At 51.5% G+C, this 19,219-nt stretch overlaps 1 long non-coding RNA gene across 1 annotated transcript; it reads left to right on the plus strand.

Annotated features, from left to right (window-relative positions):
• Positions 1-9,183: 9,183 nt before the first annotated feature.
• LOC127023817 (uncharacterized) lies at positions 9,184-16,762 on the plus strand. Its single transcript, XR_007767479.1, has 4 exons — positions 9,184-9,394; positions 9,504-9,613; positions 16,146-16,601; positions 16,717-16,762. It is a non-coding gene; the product is annotated as an uncharacterized LOC127023817 (long non-coding RNA).
• Positions 16,763-19,219: the final 2,457 nt, after the last annotated feature.

The raw sequence follows: 19,219 nt of genomic DNA on the forward strand, positions 1-19,219 counted from the left end.
TGTCCCTGCAGGGCTCCTCATCCATTTTTTATTGACTTCTCCATCTCACTGTCCTTTTCCCTGTACCTTTCTTTCTCTGCTCCTCAGTCCTTCTCCCTCATTTTATTTTTCTCTTTCTGTTCCTCTCTCCTGCTCCCCATCGCTGTATTTTTGTTTTCTGTATCTGCTGCTCCACTAATGACTGCCAAGTTGTCCGAGGGGAAGGGTGAGTGTACAGGCACCGAGACCCAGAGCACACTCATTCCTGGGACTTACACGCATTAATGAATAAACACTTGCTGTCTCCTTTGCACGTGTCGCTGTGTTTGTAGTCCTTTGTACTTGGTGAGTGGCTGTCAGATTAGCAGAATTATTATGGAGGATTTCCCTAATCCCTGTCGCTTTTGAAATTTTCTGCTTTTATCTCATTTGCTGTCTTTTCTTTTAATGATTTCTTGTCTTTCCTTAGTGCCATCCCTTTTCAAATTTTCTTTCTACATCTGTTTTAGTTCACTGTCCCTATATTTTAATTATCCCTTTATTTTCCTAACCCCCCTTGCTTTTTAAATGTTCTTTCTATGCTACTTTTTTCCCTTCGATGTCTTTATTTTTAATTATTTAATCTCTTTCATTGATGCCATTGCTTTTTAAATTTTCATTCTGTGTCTCTGTTTCAGTTTGTCATTGCTATTTTTTAATTTTTTCCTTATTTCCTTAATCCCTGTTCCTTTTAAAATTTTCTGTCTACTTTTATTCTGTCCGCTGTCTTTATTTTGCTCTTTATTTTTTAATTATTTCTTGTCTTTCCTTAGTTCCCTCACTTTTTAAAATTTCTATTTATGTCTGCATTTTAGATCACTGTTGCTATTTTTTAGTTCTTTCCTCTCTTAATCCTTTTGGCTTGAAAAATTTTCTACTTTTATCTTGTTCCCTGTCGTTATTTTTATCCCGCTCGCTGTCTGTATTTCACTGTCTTTATTTTTTAATTATTTTTTTGTCTTTCCTTAGTGCCATTGCTTATAAATTTTCTTCCTACATCTCCATTTTAATTTGCGGTGGCTATTTATTAATTTTTTCCCTATTTCCTTCTAAAATTTTCTGTCTACTTTCATTCCCTTCGCTGTCTTTATTTGTTAATTATTTCTTGCCTCTATTAGTGCCTTTGCTTCTTAAATTTTCTCTCTACATCTCTGTTTTAGTTTGCTGTCCCTGTTTTTTAAGTTTTTCCCTTTATTTCCCTAATCCCTGTCGCTTTTTAGATTTTCTACTTTTATCCCATTCCTTGTCTTTATTTCACCGTCTTCTAATTATTTCTTGTCTTTCCTTACTGCCCTCGCTTTTTAAATTTTCTTTCTACATCTCTTTCAGTTTGCTGTCCCTATATTTTCATTTTTCCCTTTATTTCCCTAAAGCCCCTTGCTTTTTTCATGTTCTTTCCATGCCCACTTGTATTCCCTTTGCTGTTTTTTTAGAATTATTTTGTGTCTTTCCTTAGTCACCGTGCATCCTCAGACACCTTCTTTGTGTACCACAGCCCCGTTTGAGCTCTGTAGTGGACTCTGATCCTCTTGCGTTCCCTCAGAAACCCGTCCTCAGGTTGGTTTGTGCCTCAGAGCACTCTTACCATCCTCTTTACCATCTAGGGTGCCTCCGTTTGGTCCCCGGCCTGCCGACGACATCTGTGTTCTGTTCAGATCCCCTCCAGACTTCCTCCTTGTGTCCCTGAGCCGCCTTTGGTGTCTTTGGCCCAGTCAGGACCCCTCTAATGGTGTCACGATGCCTGTCGATGCCTTCGAGGTCGCCCTTAGCACACTTTTAGCTTTGTAGCAGACCTCACATCCCTCTCGTTCTCTCAGAGGACTTCCCGAGTCCGTATCTGTGACCCAGCCCAGTCATTCTGTCCTCCCTTCCCTCTAGCCGTGCTCTAGGAGCTCGTTCTGCTCCAGGGCTTCTTTGGTGTCAGTGCTCAGCTGTTCATTCAGCTGATTGCAGCTTTTGAGCTAAGCTATTTGGGCAGATGTGTTTTGACATTTAGAGAAGCAGAGGTGTCTGTCTGAGCTTGTAAGAACTTTGGGACCAGCCAGAGTTCAGCAGCATCTATAGTAGAAAGTACACTTGTATGCAGGTTTTTTTTTTTTTTTCCCAGGTCAGTAATTTTGTATTGAGTGTTCAGGGGTGGCAAGATGGTTTAATAGTATGCATTTATTTATTTTTTTTTTTTTAATTCTAGGTGCATTGCATTTTCCTGCAATTACTGACTTTATTGAAGATGGAACCTTGGTTTTTTCACCAGTATTGCTGTGTACTGTGTGAGTTGCTGATATTATCTCTCTTAATAGGACTGATGGTGAGGTCATCTAGCAGTGGTTAGGGTGAGCATCTTGTATGCATCTGTATATGGAGTTCTAGCACTTCTCAAGAAAGTGGCAGGGACATAAGGCATAGTGTCTTTCAGGGTATGGGGTGGCTCATCACCTTTCCCGATTGCTGTCAGAGTACCACGTTGTCCCTGGAACCTTTGCAGCTTGCAGCGGGCCCCTCATAGATTATAATTGTCAGGACCTCACTCTTATTTGGTTTTTGCAGGCGCCATGCAGGCCGCCTTTGGAATTGGATGAGCATTTGGGTTGAGTGGGGGTAGTAGCAAGGAGGAGCATGCGAATGGTGATTTCTTACAAGCACAATGGTAGTTTTCTGCCTTTTGGTATCTTAGGTGCCACAAGCGATGATGGCTGTGGTGTCCAACACCAGAATCTGTGTGGAGCAGGTGAGCAGAAGGCCATGTTGCTTTTGAGGAGGGTGTTGTGGAAGAGGTCTGTGTTGACCCATGTGATACTTACTGCTGGCACTGTTTTTGTTGCAGGTGATGAAGAGGAACCTGGTCACTGCAGGAATGTCCTGGTTCGCTGATGTGGTTTTTGCCGAGGATGGATTCAGACCCCTGGCCCTCTGAAAGCTAAGTTGAGGGACTGGGGACCACTGCCCTAGAGTGTGTAATTTTGACTTCAGTTGGAAAGAAATTTTCCAAAGTGGAAATCTTTCTAGTTCAAAGAAGTTGCATTTTATTGAACTTCCCATCAGAGTGACTCTTCAGAGGTGATGTAATTGGCTGTAGAAGTCATCAGCAACAAGATTTTTCACTGTTAAAAAAAAAAAAAAGAAAAAGTCAATTTCCTTCCAAAGACCCAAGCACAGCACATCTTTCAATAGTTGAGGGCATCGCTGCTCTTTGGGTTCTCAGTTGTAACAGTCGAGATAAAAACATGTTTCCCTGCATGCTTCAGTACAGCCAAGAGCATTAGCAAATCTGCCAATCCTTTTTGGTAGCCTTATGTATTGCAGCACTGGGGATTTGATCCTCCCCTCCCCCCCCCCCCCAAGTAAAATCATATGGGGGATCTCTTATCTCACTGTTTTTTCTATCATAAATGAAACTTTAAAAAAAGTTAAAATTGTAAAATTTACAAATTGACTTGCATTGTTTGAACTGTAACTGCCAAATAGCTATAGCGTATAATTTATTAGGTGTACTTAAGCAGTTAGGTATTTGTTCTAAATGTTTAAAAAGACAGGCAACTGGATGTTACAGGTTTTTTTCCCCGATATTTTGACAGAGTCCTCTGAAGTACTTTATTTCTGTCTGGCTGTCAATGGCGCATTTCCCTGGCAGTTCAGTAGCAACTCTCTGGGGCAGTGCAGCTGGCCAGATGTCCATCCTAACTATGTAACACCCCCCCCCCCCCCCGTCAAACTATAGCTGTGTATTTTGGAGACAGATAATGTAATGGTATCAATTCACAGCTATGCAAGTTAAATTAATGCAAAAGGAAAATCAAATACTCTTACAGTGTAGGTATTTTTATTGGATGTATATAAACATACACACACTTTTTTAGTATAAAGTGAATTGCTGAGATTTATTCTTTATTTTTTATTTTACTTTTTAAAGCTTTACACTTCACTTTCAGCTTTATTGACCAACCAGGAAAGATGTGCAGTAGCAGCACAAGGGCCATAGCTGTTGTGGTGAATCTGTAAGCGTGGATTCTGATGACGTTACAACCTTGTCCTGCATCCTCACAGGGTTATCTCCCTGCAGCACTGCTGTATGGAAGGGATGAGACATCTTCCAACATCAGTAAGAGTGTTTACTTTTATGCAAAGAATGTGTTCAAAATCGTATCAATTAGTCTTTAATACTGATTTGCAGTGTTAAAATCACTCTAGCTTTTAAAGGAATGTATTGGGTTTGTGTGGCAAGGTTTTAGTAGCAGGGGGGCTACAGGGGTGGCTCCTGTGAGAAGCTGCTAGAAGCTTCCCCTGTGTCCGATAGAGCCAATGACAGCTGGCTCCAAGTCAGACCCTCTGCTGGCCAAGGCTGAGCGCATCAGCGACGGTGGCAGTGCCTCTGGGATAACAGATTTAAGAAAGGGAAAAAGTTACTGTGCAGCAGCAATTGCAGCTGGAGAGAGGAGTTGAGAATATGAGAGAAACAGCCCTGCAGACACCAAGGTCAGTGAAGAAGGAGGGGGAGGAGGTGCTCCAGGCACCAGAGCAGAGATTCCCCTGCAGCCCGTGGTGAAGACCATGGTGAGGCAGGCTGTCCCCCTGCAGCCCATGGAGGTCCATGGTGGAGCAGACATCCACCTGCAGCCCATGGAGGACCCCACGCCAGAGCAGGTGGATGTGCCTGAAGGAGGCTGTGACCCTGTGGGAAGCCCGCGCTGGAGCAGGCTCGTGGCAGGACCTGTGGACCCGTGGAGAGAGGAGCCCATGTCGGACCAGGTTTGCTTGTGACGCGGTGGGGGACCCACGCTGGAGCAGTCTGTCCTGAAGGACTGCACCCCGTGGAAGGGACCCATGCTGGAGCAGTTCATGAAGAACTGCAGCCCGTGGGAAGCACTCACCTTGGAGAAGCTCGTGGAGGACTGTCTCCTGTGGGAGGGACCCCACGCTGGAGCAGAGGAAGAGTGTGAGGCGTCTTCCCCCTGAGGAGGAAGGAGTGGCAGAAACAGCGTGTGATGAACTGACCCAAACCCCCATTCCTGTCCCGCTGCGCCGCTATGGGGGAGGAGGTAGAGAATTTGGGAGTAAAGTTAAGTCCGGGAAGAAGGGAGGAGTGGGGGGAAGGTGTTTTTAAGATTTGATTTTATTTCTCATTATCCTACTCTGATTTGACTGGTAATAAATGAAATTAATTTTTTTTCCCAAGTCAAGTCTGTTTTGCCTGTGACAGGAATTGGTGAGTGATCTCTCCCTGTCCTTATCTCGACCCATGAGCCTGTCGTTATATTTTTCTCTGCCCTGTCCCATTTACATAGACTTCTCCTCTAGCTCAACTACTATCCTGTCTCTTATTCTGACTGAATTCCTCTACTTTCTTCTGTGTTATTTTAACATGCTGAAATATGGTTTGGGATTTTTGTTTTTCAGATGCGATGCTGTAAGTGTCTTGTGATGCTCAATAGATTCCCCCCCCAGCCCAGCTTTGCCTGCCGGTGGCTAAGAAGACTCACCGTAAGGGGCCGGCCCTGTGTCTGGAGGTTCCTGGCTCTGTCTGCAGCGGGTGCCCCGCGGGTGCGCAGCAAGGGCTGTGTTGGGGGGGAGAGTCCGGGGCCGAGAGGGACCGGGGGCGTTTGTTGCCCTGGGGAGCCCCTCCCAGCGTGGGAACGGAGGGGAAACATCCCAGAGCAGAGCCTGAGCAAGGGGTGTGGCGCCATTCTCTGGCATGCTGGCATGCTTGTGGAGCAGCCAGTGTGGATTATCCGGTGTGGGTCAGTTATCCAGAGTGGATTATCTGTAGAGGATTATCCCAGGTGAGTTATTTGCTGTGGATTATCCTGGGTGGACCCCCTGGTGTAAGGTCATTCCCTCACATGTCCCCCCAAGCATGGTTATACACACATACCTCCCACTACCCCCATATCTGCCTGTCCCCCCACCCCCAAAGTGTCCCACGCGAGCTTTTTTCCCCCGCGCTCACTGCTGCCCCCAGGTGGCCGAACATCAGCACTGCGCAGACGCAGTGCTGCGCTTCGCCGCGTTCGCAGCTGCCGCGCGGCGACCAAAATGGGGTGCTGCAGCTCGGGAGCCGCGCATGCGCGGTGGTGCGCTTTGCCTCGCTCGCTACTGCCTCCCCGCGACCAAAATTTGGTACAGCCGCTCTAGAGACGCGCATGCGCAATAGAGCGCCTCGACGTGTTCGCTCCTGCCTCCAGGCGACGAAAATTAGGTACTGCAGCACTGGAGCCGCGCATGCGCAGTGGCGCAGTCTAACGTGCTCGCTACTGCCGCCTGGCGACCAAAAGTGGGTATTGCAGCAACGACGCGGCGCATGCGCAGTGGCGAGCTTTGCTGCCCTCGCTACTGCCGCCCTGCGACCAGAATTGGGCACTGCAGCTCTGGAGCCGCGCATGCGCAGTGGCCCGCTCGGCCGTGCTCGCTACTGCCTCCCTGCGACCAAAATTGGGCACTGCAGCTCTGGAGCCGCGCATGCGCAGTGGCGCGCGTTGCCTCGCTCTCTACTGCCTCCCTGCGACCAAAATTGGGCACTGCGGCTCTGGCGCCGCGCATGCGCAGTGGCGCGCTTTGCCTCGCTCGCTCCTGCCTCCCTGCGACCAAAATTGGGCACTGCAGCTCTGGCGCCGCGCATGCGCAGTAACGCGCTTTGCCTCGCTCTCTGCTGCCTCCCTGCGACCAAAATTGGGCACTGCAGCTCTGGAGCCGCGCATGCGCAGTAACGCGCTTTGCCTCGCTCTCTGCTGCCTCCCTGCGACCAAAATTGGGCACTGCAGCTCTGGAGCCGCGCATGCGCAGTGGCGCGCGTTGCCTCGCTCTCTACTGCCTCCCTGCGACCAAAATTGGGCACTGCGGCTCTGGCGCCGCGCATGCGCAGTGGCGCGCTTTGCCTCGCTCGCTCCTGCCTCCCTGCGACCAAAATTGGGCACTGCAGCTCTGGCGCGCGCATGCGCAGTAACGCGCTTTGCCTCGCTCTCTGCTGCCTCCCTGCGACCAAAATTGGGCACTGCAGCTCTGGAGCCGCGCATGCGCAGTAACGCGCTTTGCCTCGCTCTCTGCTGCCTCCCTGCGACCAAAATTGGGCACTGCAGCTCTGGAGCCGCGCATGCGCAGTAACGCGCTTTGCCTCGCTCTCTGCTGCCTCCCTGCGACCAAAATTGGGCACTGCGGCTCTGGAGCCGCGCATGCGCGGTGGCGCGCGTTGACTCGCTCTCTACTGCCTCCCTGCGACCAAAATTGGGCACTGCAGCTCTGGAGCCGCGCATGCGCGGTGGCGCGCGTTGACTCGCTCTCTACTGCCTCCCTGCGACCAAAATTGGGCACTGCGGCTCTGGAGCCGCGCATGCGCGGTGGCGCGCTTTGCCTCGCTCTCTACTGCCTCCCTGCGACCAGAATTGGGCACTGCAGCTCTGGAGCCGCGCATGCGCAGTGGCGCGCTTTGCCTCGCTCGCTCCTGCCTCCCGGCGACCAAGAGTCGGTACTGCAGCTCTGGAGCCGCGCATGCGCGGTGGCGCGCTTTGCCTCGCTCTCTACTGCCTCCCTGCGACCAAAATTGGGCACTGCAGCTCTGGAGCCGCGCATGCGCGGTGGCGCGCTTTGCCTCGCTCGCTCCTGCCTCCCGGCGATCAAGAGTCGGTACTGCAACTCTGGAGCCGCGCATGCGCGGTGGTGCCTCATCCTCGACGCTGCCGTCCGCCGGTAACGGCAATGCAATACTGCAGTGCCTGCCGGGTGGTGCCCCCGCGCTCGCTGCTGCCTCCCGGTAAGGAAACGCCGCTGCCGCCCCACGTGCGCGGCGCCGGCGGGCGCTCGGCGCGCAAAGCGCGGCACCGCAGCGCCGGTGCCGCCCGGGGCGAGCGCCGCCCGCCGGGCGCTCGTTGCTGCTGCCGCCCGGTGGCCGCAGCGCGGTACTGCAGCCCGGCGTTCGCGGAGCGGGTCTGGCCCCTCCGGCGCGCCGTCGGCGCGATGCACCACGCGAGGTCCCCGGGAGCAGCATGGCGGCGCGCCGGGCGCGAGTCCTGCCGGCGGCGGCGGGTGAGGGCTGAGGCCACCGGCGAGGCGAGCGAGCCCCTTTGGCGGTTCCGGGGGTGTCTCCAGCCCGCTGGCCGCCCGGGGGTGGCGGGAGGGGAAGCTTCAAACCGCCCGCTGCGGCAGGCTCCCGGTGTGGTGGAGGCGAGCCGGGTCAGGGCAGCCCCAGGGAGTTACCCGAGAGCTGATAGAAGGGAAGCGGGGAAGAAGGAGGACAACTCCCCAGGCGCAGATGCTGGGCACCTCCCTGTCCTGGTTTCGGCTGGGATAGAGTTAATTTTGTTCCCAGTAGCTGGTACAGTGCTGTGTTTTGGATTTAGGATGAGAATAAGGTTGATAACACGCTGATGTTTTAGTTGTTGCTAAGCAGTGGTCAGGGACTCTTCAGCTTCTCGAACTGCCCTGCCAGCGAGTACGCTGGGGGGTACAGGAACCTGGGAGGAGACACAGCCAGGACAGCTGACCCAAACTGGCCAAAGGGATATTCCATACCATATGATGTCATGGTCAGTATATAAAATAGGGGAAAAGCTGGCCAGGAGCCGCTGCTCGGGAACTGGCTGGGCATCAGTCAGTGGGTGGTGAGCAATTGCATTGTGCATCACTTGTTCTATATATTCTAATTCTTTTATTATTATTATTATTATTTTCCCTTCCTTTTCTGTCCTATTAAACTGACTTTATCTCAACCCACAAATTTTACTTTTTTTTTTCCGATGCTTTCCCCCATCGCACTGGGGGGGGGGGAGTGAGCGAATGGCTGTGTGGTGTTTAGCTGCCTGCCAGGTTAAACCAGGACACTCCCCAAGTCGCCAGAGCTCCCCCTGAGCCTCCCCCCACTCCGCTCACCCCGTGCAGCTGCCCCCAGCTCCAGCACCTCCCCTGAAGCCTGTCCCATAGCCCCAGGTCACCCCCAAGCCCTGTCGTGACAGCTGCAAGCTGGCCCTCGATGCATCTCCAGAAGCCCCTGCGGAAGGAGGGGCTCCGGCCAGGGGCAAGCTACGATAATAACAGTCCCTGCTTCTTTTTTCCCTCTCCCAGAGGCTGTGCTGAGGCCACGGTTGTCCGTTCCTCCCCAGGGGTTGCTGTTGACTGCACCCGCCTCAGGCTTGCATGGATTGTGTCTGCTGGGCCTGCTCTCCTCATGGTGTGGGGGCGAAAAGGGACAGGCGGAGTGCTTACTGGCTGTGGACAGCAGCTGCTGCGGCTGAAGCTGGAGAGGCCAGAGAAAGGTGAAGAAGAAGAAATCAAAGGCCATCCAGCCAGCAGCTGCCTCCTGCTGCAGGCAAGAGAGATCCTGTCTCTCCGGGTGAGGAAGGATCCCTCTTCGTAGTCCGCAGCAGGCCAGACTGCAAACGTGCACCGCGGGGTCTGTATGCGTAACCCGAAGTGCGGTATGGCTGTGTAGCGCGCGTGTGAGTGAGCGAGGCTACATGTCTAGGAAGCCTTGTCTCATAAGACACCACATATTCTCTCAGGTGGAGGACAGCCAAGCGACCAGAATTACAGAAGAGGAAGGGAGGAGAGACGGAGACAGAAGTGTCTGAACTGTCAAATTCTCCCGACAGCGCCGAGAGCAAGAGCTGCAGTGAGTACCGGGCCCTTGGGGCCCTGTCGCCCCTCTTCTGTGTCCCGGTCCCTCCCTGTCCCTCCCCTGGCCCCCTCTCTTTCCCACGCTGCTGTGATTTTCTTTGCTTCCTTGTACCTCTTCTCTTCTCTCTATTCTTCTGTCCTGCTTCCTCTTCCTCTTTCCCTTTCTCTCTCTTGTTCTACTGCTCCCTTTTGTTTTTCCCCCTGCATTTTTGTCCTGTTCTCTCTCCTTCCTTTTTGTCATCCTTCATCTCTGCCCTGCAGCCCATTGCTGTTTTTTCCTTTTCCGCCTCTTTGTCCTGAGCTGCATCCGTCTCTTTTTCCCCCACAATTTGTCTGGCGCATTCCCTGGCGTTCTTTTCCTCTCTGTGCTTGTACATGCCACTCCATGTCCCTGCCTTCTGTCTCTCCCCCCCCCCCCCCCCATCCCTTTGTCTTGCTCGCTGTTGCTGGGTTTTTTTCTCATTCTGTATCTCACTGTCCCTGTCCTCCTTCCTGTTCATCTCTTACTCTCTCTGACCCTTTGTGCTGCTCCCTGCCCCTTTCTTCTCCATTCTCCATGTCTCTGCAGGGCTCCTAATACCTCTCTTTCTTTCTCCGACCCCCTGTGCTTCTCCCGGTCTCTGTCTTTCTCTCTCTCGTTGTCATTATTCTTGTCTGTTGCTCTGTCTTGCTTTCTGTGCTGCTGTTTCTCGCTATATTCCTTTGTCCCACTCCCTGCCTGTATTCTTATTCCTCTTTGTCCTGTTGACCATCCCAGGTTTTTTTCTCCATCTCCATCCTGCCGCTGCCCTGATTTTTCTTTCTCTGCCCTGCTCCCTGTCGCTTTTTCTGTCTCTTTTCTTCCATCCCTGCTGCTTTTTTCTCCATCTCTGTCCAGATCCCTGTCCCCTTCCCCGCCCCCCCCCTTTTGCTGCCCCTCTGCCCTGCTTCATCTTGCTATCTTTTCTGCCTGTCTCTCTCTGTCCCATTCCCTCTCCCATCCTTTCTAACTGTATCCCCCTGTCCAGCTAGCTGGCTCTTCTTTCCTTTCTCTCTTCCTCAGTATTTTTTTCTTTCTCCATATCTCTCTACCACTGCCCATCGCAGTTGTTTTTGTCCTCTGGTGCTGTCCTGCTCTCTGTCCCTTTTTTCTGTCTCTGTCATTCTGTCATGCTCCCTGTGTCTATTTCTTAATTCCTCCGTCTCTGTCCTGCAGCCCATTGCTATTTTTTGTCTCTTCCATCCCTTTGTCCCGCTCCCTGTCCTTGTCTCTCTTTCCCTTTGTTCTGCCTCCCGTCCCTTTTCCCTTTCTCACTCCATCTCTCTATCCTGCTCCCTATCCTTCTCAGTCTCTCTCTGTTTCTCTGTCCTTCTCCTTGTCTTTCCCCCCATTTCTCTGTCCTGTTCCGTCTTTGGTTTTTTTGTTCTCTGTCACTCTGTCCTGCTCCCTGTCACTGTTTTTTCTTGGTCCCTCTCTGTCCTGCAGCCCAGCGCTTTTTTTTCCTTCTCCAGCTATCTGTCCTGCTGCCCATCCTAGACTTTTCCCCCTCCATCTCTGTCCTGCTCTGTCTCTTATTTTTGCCTGTCTTTCACTTTGTCCTGCCTCCCTGTCCCTTTTTTCTCTCTCTGTGTCACCTTGTCCTGCTCCTCATCCTTCTTCCCCCCATCTCCCATCCTTCTTCCTGTCTCTGTTGTCTTTCTGTCCTTCTGCCTCAATGCTTCTTTCTCCACCTCTGTCCTGCTCCCTGCCCTTTGTTTTCCCTCTGTCCTGCTTCCTGTTCTCGTTTTTTCTGCCTTTATTTCTCTTTCCCGCTGCCTGTCCGGTTGTTTTTTGCTACACCTCCCTGCCCAGCCGGCTCTCCTTTTTTCCTTTCTCTCCTCCTTTGTCCTGCTCCCTGGCCCTTTTTTCTCTTCCTCTGTCTCTGTTCTCTAGCCCATTGCTGGTTTTTTTCCCCTTCTTGGTCTCTTTGTACAGATCTGACCTGTTCTTTATTTCTCAATCCCTTTGTCCTGGTCCCTGTCCTTTTTCTCTCTCTGTCTGTCCTGCGCCCTGTCACCGTCTTTGTCCCTCCTTTGTTCTTCCTCTCCTTCCCCCCCATCTTTCTATCCCTCTGTCCTGCTCACCGACCCTACGTTTTCTTGCTCCATCTCTCTGCAGAGCTCCTTGTCCCTATTTCTCTACCTCTCTGACCTTTTCTTTCTACCTTTCTTTCTCTCTCTGCTCCTCAGTCTTCTCCCTTGTCTTATTTTTCTCTTTCTAGTCCTCTGCCCCGCTCCCCATCGCTGTATTTTCTTTCTCCATTTCTCTGCCCCGTTCCCCGTCTTTTTCTTTCTCCATCCCACTGTGCTGCTCCCCGTCCCCCCTTCCCTCTCCCCCTCTCTCTTTCTGTCGTTATACTTGTGTCCCTTGTTGTATCTCCACCCCTCTGTCCTGCTCCCCATCCCTAATTTTCCTTTTCCATTTCTCTGTCCTGCTTTCAGTCCCTGTTTTTTCTCTGGCTCCATCTCCCTGTCATTCTCCCTGTTGCTCTCGCTTGCTCTCTACCCCAGTGCCCTGCTCCCCATCCCTCTCTTTCTCTGTATCCCATTTTCTTCCTCCATGTCCCTCACTTGCTTTCTGTATCCCTCTCTCCTTCCTCCTGTCCTTCCTTCCCCCTGCCCCCCTGCCTCTGGCCTGCCGCTTGTCACTGGTTTTTCTTTCTCCTGTTCTCTGTCTGGGTTCTGGCCCTCTCGTTCTCTCTCTGTCCCTCTGTCCTTCCTCTAACCTGTATTTTGCACTCTCTATCCCTCTGCCCCTAACGCTTCTTTCTCCATCTCTCAGTCCTGCTCCCTGCCCCTTTTTTCCTCCCACTGTCCATCTGTCCTGCTTCCTCTCCCTGGTTATTCTGCCTTTATCCCTCCGTCCTGCTGCCTGTCTCATTGTTTCTAGTTATATCCCCCTGTCCAGCCAGCTGTCCCTTTTTTCCTTTCTCTCTTCCCTGCTCTGGCCCTACTTTTTCTTGCTCCATCTCTGTCCAGCAGCCCGTCATCGTTTTCCCCCCTGCCGCTTCTCTGTCTCTTTGTCTTAATCTGCATCTGGTTCCGCCGCCCCACCCCCAGTCCCTCTGTCCTGTTCCTTGTCCCGCTTTTTGTCTCTCCAAGTCCCGTGCTCTAGCCCCATCTTTCTCTCTCTCTCCTTCCTTCCTTTTCCCTCCTTTTTTTTTCTCTGCGTCCCTTTGTCCTGTTGCTCATCGGTATTTTTTCCTTCCGTTCCTCTGTCCTGCTCCCTGTCCCTTACTTCTCTGTCAGTCCCCCTGTCCTGTTGCCTATCGTTATTTTTGCTGTCTGCATCCCACCGCCCTGCTTCCCATTCATCTCTTTCGGCTCTATCCTCCTGTCCTTCTCCTCAGCAGTGTTTTTTCTTTCTCCAGCTCTCTGACCTGCTCCCCGCCCCCCTTTTTTTCTCTCTGTCACTTCCCTGTACCTCTCTCTCTGCAATCTCGTGTCCTGTTCCTTGTCCCTCTCTGTTTATATCCCAGTGTCCTGGTCCCTGTCCCTCTCTTTGCCTCTCTACCCCTCTGTCCCTGTCCTTGTCCCTGTTTTTTCTTTCCCCATCTCTCTGTCCCACTGCCCATCTCTGTCTGGTTCCCTTTCTTTTTTTTTCTCCTCTCTTGGTTATTCTGCTTTTCTTCCTGTCCCTTTTTTTTTTTTTCTCTCTTCATCCCTCTGTCCTGGTCTTTGTTCCCTCCCTCTTGCTCCCCTGGTGTCCCGCTGTGTGTTACCCATCCTTCTCCCCATTGATTTTTTCCTCTTGGTCTATCCCTCTGTCCTGCTCCCTAGAAGTACTTTTTTTATTCTCTGTATTTCTGTTGTCCCAAAATGGGGGTTCTTCTACCCGGTGTGCGATAATCCAATCTCACAGACAGAGCCGAGGTATTTATTTCACGTTTGCGCAAAGATGGGCGCTAGGTGGTAATTCCACAAAGCTCGTGCACCCGGTTAACGCACGGTGGATGTTTTATACTGTTTGACCGTTTGTTATTGGGACAATACTGTTTACATGTAATCTTTCAAGATTCTTATCGGTCCCGGTGGTCTTCGGTTCCATTTAAAGGTACAGAGTTTCCTTTTTCTACCACACATGCATGGAGAGGAAGGGGCTTCTGTGAGTGAGGGGCTTCTAGGTTCATGGGTGTGATTCTAAGTATTCTAAAGAGACAGTTCGTTAAAGGGTAACTTAACTCCACAATACTGCTGAGTCTGTTTCAAAGTTATCTAAGTAAACTTGACTAACTACTGTCTGTTTGCATCCTCCTTCAAGATGCACCAAATATACCAGCCTTCAGAACATCCTGAAGCGATCAGCCATCCTTTTGTAATCGTCTATATACATACAAGATAAGATTACTTTATGTGTGACAGCTCGCGCATTACATTTCTGTTCTTCTGCCTGTCGCTATTTTTTCGTTCTCTGTCTCTCTTTCCTGCTCCCCATCCTCCCCTTTCTCTCTCTGTCGTTCTTTCCTCTTCCCTGTACCTCTGCTTTTCTGTATCCTTGCAATCCACTCCCTCTCTCCCTCGGTCTCCATCACGCTGTCTCGCTCCCCATCCCTCTCTTTCTACCCTTCTGATGCATGTGTCCCCCAACCCCCCTTTTATGTGTCCTGGTCTTTCTCCCTGCATCCTTCCGTCATCCTCCTTCTCTTGCTCTTCTTGCTCTTTTCCCCTCTCTTCCTCTATCCTGCTGCCATCACTATTTTTTCCTTTTCCATCCCTTTGTCCTGCTCCCTGTCCTTGTTGATCTTTCCCTTCGTTCTGCCTCCGGTCTTTCTTTGTTTTCTCCATCTCTGTCCTTTTCCCTGTACCTTTTTCCCTCTGCTCCTCAGTCCTTCTCCCTCGTCTTATTTTTCTCTTTCTGCCACCCCTCTCTTTTTTGCTGTGACCCTCTGTGCTGTTCCCTTTCCTTTCTTTCTCCAATTATCTGTTATCTTACCTGTCCCTCTCTCTCTTCCTCTGTCCTGCTCCCTGTCCCTGTTACTGCTTCACCTGTCTGTCCCGCTCTCTATCTCTGTTTTTTCTCGTGCTCCATCTCTCTGTCATTCTCTCTGTTGCTCTCATTGTCTCTCTATCCCGGTGCCCTGCTCCCTGTCCCTCTCTCTTTCGCAGTATCCAGCTTTCTGGCTCCCTGTCCCTCACCTGTTTTCTATATCCCTCTGTCCTTCCTCCTGTCTTCCCTTGTGCCTCTGGCCTGCTACCCATCAATATCTTTTTTTTTTTCCTTTCTCCATCTCTCTGTCTCAGTCCGTCACTCTCCTCCTCTCTCTGTCTCTAATGTTTCTTTCTCCATCTCTGCCCCACTCCCCATCCCTTTTCTCTTATTCTCTCTGTCCTCCCCCTAACTTTTTGTCTGGATATCTCCATACTGCTGCCTGTCCCATCGTTTCTCGCTATATCCCCCTGCCCAGCTCGCTGTCCCATTATTCCCCTCTGTCCTGCTCCCTGGCCTTTTTTTCTCATCCTGCAGTCCATCACTGTTGAATCTTTCTCCATCTTCTTGTTCTCATCTGCGTGCGTCTTTTTTCCCTCCTCAATCCTTCTGGCTTGTTCCCCGTCTTTTTTTCTCTCCCTCCTGCCTCCTTTATTCCTCTCACTCAATTTCTCTCTCTTTCCCTCTGTCCTGCTCCCTGACCCCGTTTTTCTTCCGGCACGTCCCTGCAGGGCTCCTTATCCCTTTTTTATAGATTTCTCCATCTCACTGTCCTTTTCCCTGTACCCGTTTCTTTCCTTGTTCCTCAGTCCTTCTCCCTCATTCTATTTTTCTCTTTCTGTTCCTCTGTCTTGCTCCCCATCGCTGTATTTTCGTTCTCTGTATCCACTGCTCCGGTAACGACTGCCGAGTCATCCCGGGGGAAGGGTGAGCGTACGGGCACCGAGCCCCAGAGCAGACTCACTCCAGGACTTATAGACATTAATGAATAAACACTCGCTGTCTCTTTTGTGCTCATGGCTGTCTTTGTAGTCCTTTGCTTGGTGAGTGGCTGTCACAGAGTCCAGGGAAGCAGGTTACCTAGCGGGTGTAAGGGGCCATGGCTGCAGCTGTGGGCTGGGGCTGGAAGAGCCCCGGGGGGCCAGTGGGCTGATGGGGATGGCCCCTCTGTATCACAGGGCTGCAGCCCCAGGGGATGGTGCTGCTGGGGCACGCCTGCCTGAGAGTGCATACAAGCTGCAAGGATGTTTCCAGCCGACAGGTTGATGGTCAGTTGGAGTCGGGTCCCGAGACAGCAGGTCCCGTGGATTGTTCTGAGAGCTGGTGGAGAGGAAGCAGGAAGAGGGGCAGGAGATGGATGCCCCCACCCCTCTGGGTACCTGGAGGCCTTCCCACCCCCTGGAAAAGGCGCCGGGTGCCTCCCCAGCTCAACAAAACTCCTCCAGCCCCGCTCACCCCATGCAGCTGCCCCCAGCTCCAGCACCTCTCCTGAAGCCTGTCCCGTAGCCACAGGCTGCTCCCAAACCCTGTCCTCACGGCAGCAAGCTGCCCCTTGAATATGCTTTATTCTCCATCAATGCAGGTGCCTTCAGCATCCGTTCAGGGAAAGAGCGGCGTCTCCAGAAGCTCCTGCGGAAGGAGGGGTTCCTGCCTGAGGGGAGCCACAGTCATCCCTGTGGATAACAGTTGCTTGCTCTTTCCCTCTCCCAGAGGCAGCGCTGAGGACTCGGTTGTCAGTTCCTCCCGGGGACGTTGTGGACTGCATCTGGCTCAGGTTTGGGTGGGTTGCCTTTGGCCTCATTCTCCGAGCGGCATGGGCGAACAGGGACAGCTGGAGCGCTTACTGGCTGTGGACAGGAGCTGCTGTGGCTGAAGCTGGAGAGGCCAGAAAAAAGTAAAGCGGCTGAAGAATAAAATAAAGGGGATCCAGCCGGCAGCAGCCTCCAGCTGCAGACAGGAGACAGCCTGCCTCTCTGGGGAGGAAGGATCCCTCTCGGTGCAGTCCTCAGCAGATCCGATCACCAACGTGCGCGGCAGGGTCTGTATGCGTAACCAAAAGCACAGTACGGCCATGCAGTGTGTGCGCGTGTGAGGCTACGTATCTGGGAAGCCTCATACTGTAAGAGCTGTAAGACACCAATCTATTCTTCTAGGTGGATGACAGTCAAGTGACTGGAGCTACAGAGGAGGAAAGGGCGGGGGGGGAGGGAGACAGAGAAAGACGCATCCGAACTGTCAAATTGTCGTAGCACCGCTGACAGCGGGAGCTGCGGTGAGTCCTGGATCCTTGGGGCCACGTTGCCCCTCTTCTGCATCCCAGTCCCTCCCTGCCTCCCCCTCCGCCCCCCCTTTCTCTTTATATTATTGCCTGCCGTCATTTTTTTTGCTTCCTTGCACCTCTCCCTCTCTCGTTCTCCAAGTCCCCCTCTTTCTCTGTCATTCTACCCTCCGTTTTCTTTTTCTCTCTGTGCTTATGTCCTGTTCCCTGTCCCTCTTTTTTTCATCCTCTCTCTCTGTCCTGCAGCCCATCACTATTTTTGTTTTTCTCCGTCGATCTGGCTATCTTTCTATCCCAATTTTGTTAATTCATCCCCATCTGCCCTTTGGCCCTTCACAATTCCCACCTCCCCCACCTCTCTCTGTCTGGCTCCATGTCCCTATTTTTTAATTCCTCTATCTCTGCCCTGCATTCTAGATATACTTTTTCTTTCTTAGACTCTCTTGTTCCAGGTCCCTGTCCCAATGTTTTAATTTCTTCCCTCTCTGTCCCGTAGCCCATTTTTGTCTGTATTGGGTTTACATGGCAAGGTTTTGTTAGCTGGGGTGGGGGGGTAGGGGCTGCAGGGGTGGCTTCTGTGAGAAGACACCAGGAGTTGCCCCCATGTTGGGCACAGCCAGCTCCAAGACAGATCTGTGGCTGGTCAAAGCTGAGCCCATCAGCAACGCTGGTAGCGCCTCTGTGATGACATATTTAAGAAGGGCTAAAAAATGCTGCGCAGAAGCTGTGACAGAGAAAATGTGAGTGTGAGACAGCCCCGCAGACACCAAGGTCAGTGAAGAAGGTGGTGGGGGGAGGAGATGCTGCAGGTGCCAGAGCAGAGATTCCCCTGCAGCCTGTGGTGAAGACCATGATGATGCAAGTTGTTCCCCTGCAGCCCATAGAGGTCCATGGTGGAGCAGACATCCACCTGCAGCCCATGTAGGACCCCACATTGGAGCAGGTGGATGTGCCTGAAGAAAGCTGTGACTCCAGGGAGAGCCCATGCTGGAGCAGGCTCCTGTCAGCAGCTGTGGCCCCATGGAGAGGAGCCCATGCTGGAGCAGGCTTGCTGGCAGGACCTGTGGCCCCATGGGAGGGACCCCACACTGGAGCAGAAGAAGAGCGTGAGGAGGAAGGAGCGGCAGAGACAACATGTGATGAACTGACCGCAACCCCTGCTCCCTGTCCCCCTGCGCTGCTCGGGGGAAGGAGGTGGAGAAGTCAGGAGTGAAGATGAGCCCAGGAAAAAAAGAGAGGGGTGGGGGAAGGTGTTTTTTAGATTTGTTCTTATTTCTCATTATCCTACTCTGATTTTGGTCGACAATAAATTAATTTCCCCAAGTTGAGGCTGTTTTGCCTGTGACAGTAACTGGGGAGTGATCTCTTTGTCCTTATCTCGACCCACAAGCTTTTTTGTTGTATTGTCTCCCCATCTTGTTGAGAAGGGGGAGTGACAGAATGGCTTGGTGGGCAGCCAAGGTCACCCCACCAGTTTCCTTCTATCAGGCTCCCTGTCCCTATTTTTTAATTCTTGCCTATGTTTCTTGAACCCAGTCACTTGTCAGATTTTCTTGCTACCTTTCCCTCTGTCTTCCTGACCTACTTTTAATTTCTTGCCTGTGTTTCTTGTACTCTGTTGCTTTTCAGATTTTCTTCATGTCTCTCTCTATCCATCTCCCTGTCCCTATGTGTTAGTTCTTGCCTATGTTTCTTGTACCCTGTTGCTTTTCAAAATGTTCTTTCTACGTCTACCTCTATCCGGCTCCCTGTTTCTCTCTTTTATTTCTTGCCTATGTTTCTTTTCCCCTATCACTATAAACTTTTCCCATCCCTTGTCTTTTCTCTGTCTTGTTGTCCTGCCGGTCCCTTCCGCCTCCCTCCCCTGGTCCCCGTCTCTCTTATTCATTCCTCCATCTCTCTGTCCCTGGTTGGTTGCACAATCTCTCCGCTCTCCTCTGTCTACATCATTGTCCTGCTCCCCGTCCCTCTCTTGTTTGCAGCATCCCCTTTTCTGGCTTCCCTGTCCCACACCTCTACGTCCCTCTGATACCAGCTGTTCTAATTGCATGTAAATACACCTTAGTAGCTGTTATCTTGTAACTGCTAGAAGTTATGTGAAGCATGTGCAAGGACAGACAGAGCTTTTTTTAACAGGACCTTTCCCTAAAGTAACAACCACAAGGACACGTTCAGTCAACAAGGGATAGAATGCTTACTTGACAAAAATAACAACTTAATGTGAACTTTGTCTCGGACCACCGAGACCACTCGGAACCCCCGCTCATGTGTAGTATAGTTTTGCAATGTTACCAATACGTAAATGTAGTAAATAGGAGGGATTAGTGTGACATGTATGTAATGTGAATAGGATGTATGAAATGGGATGTATAAATAGG

This window comes from Gymnogyps californianus, chromosome 18, assembly GCF_018139145.2.
Source record: "Gymnogyps californianus isolate 813 chromosome 18, ASM1813914v2, whole genome shotgun sequence".
NCBI lineage: Eukaryota > Metazoa > Chordata > Aves > Accipitriformes > Cathartidae > Gymnogyps > Gymnogyps californianus.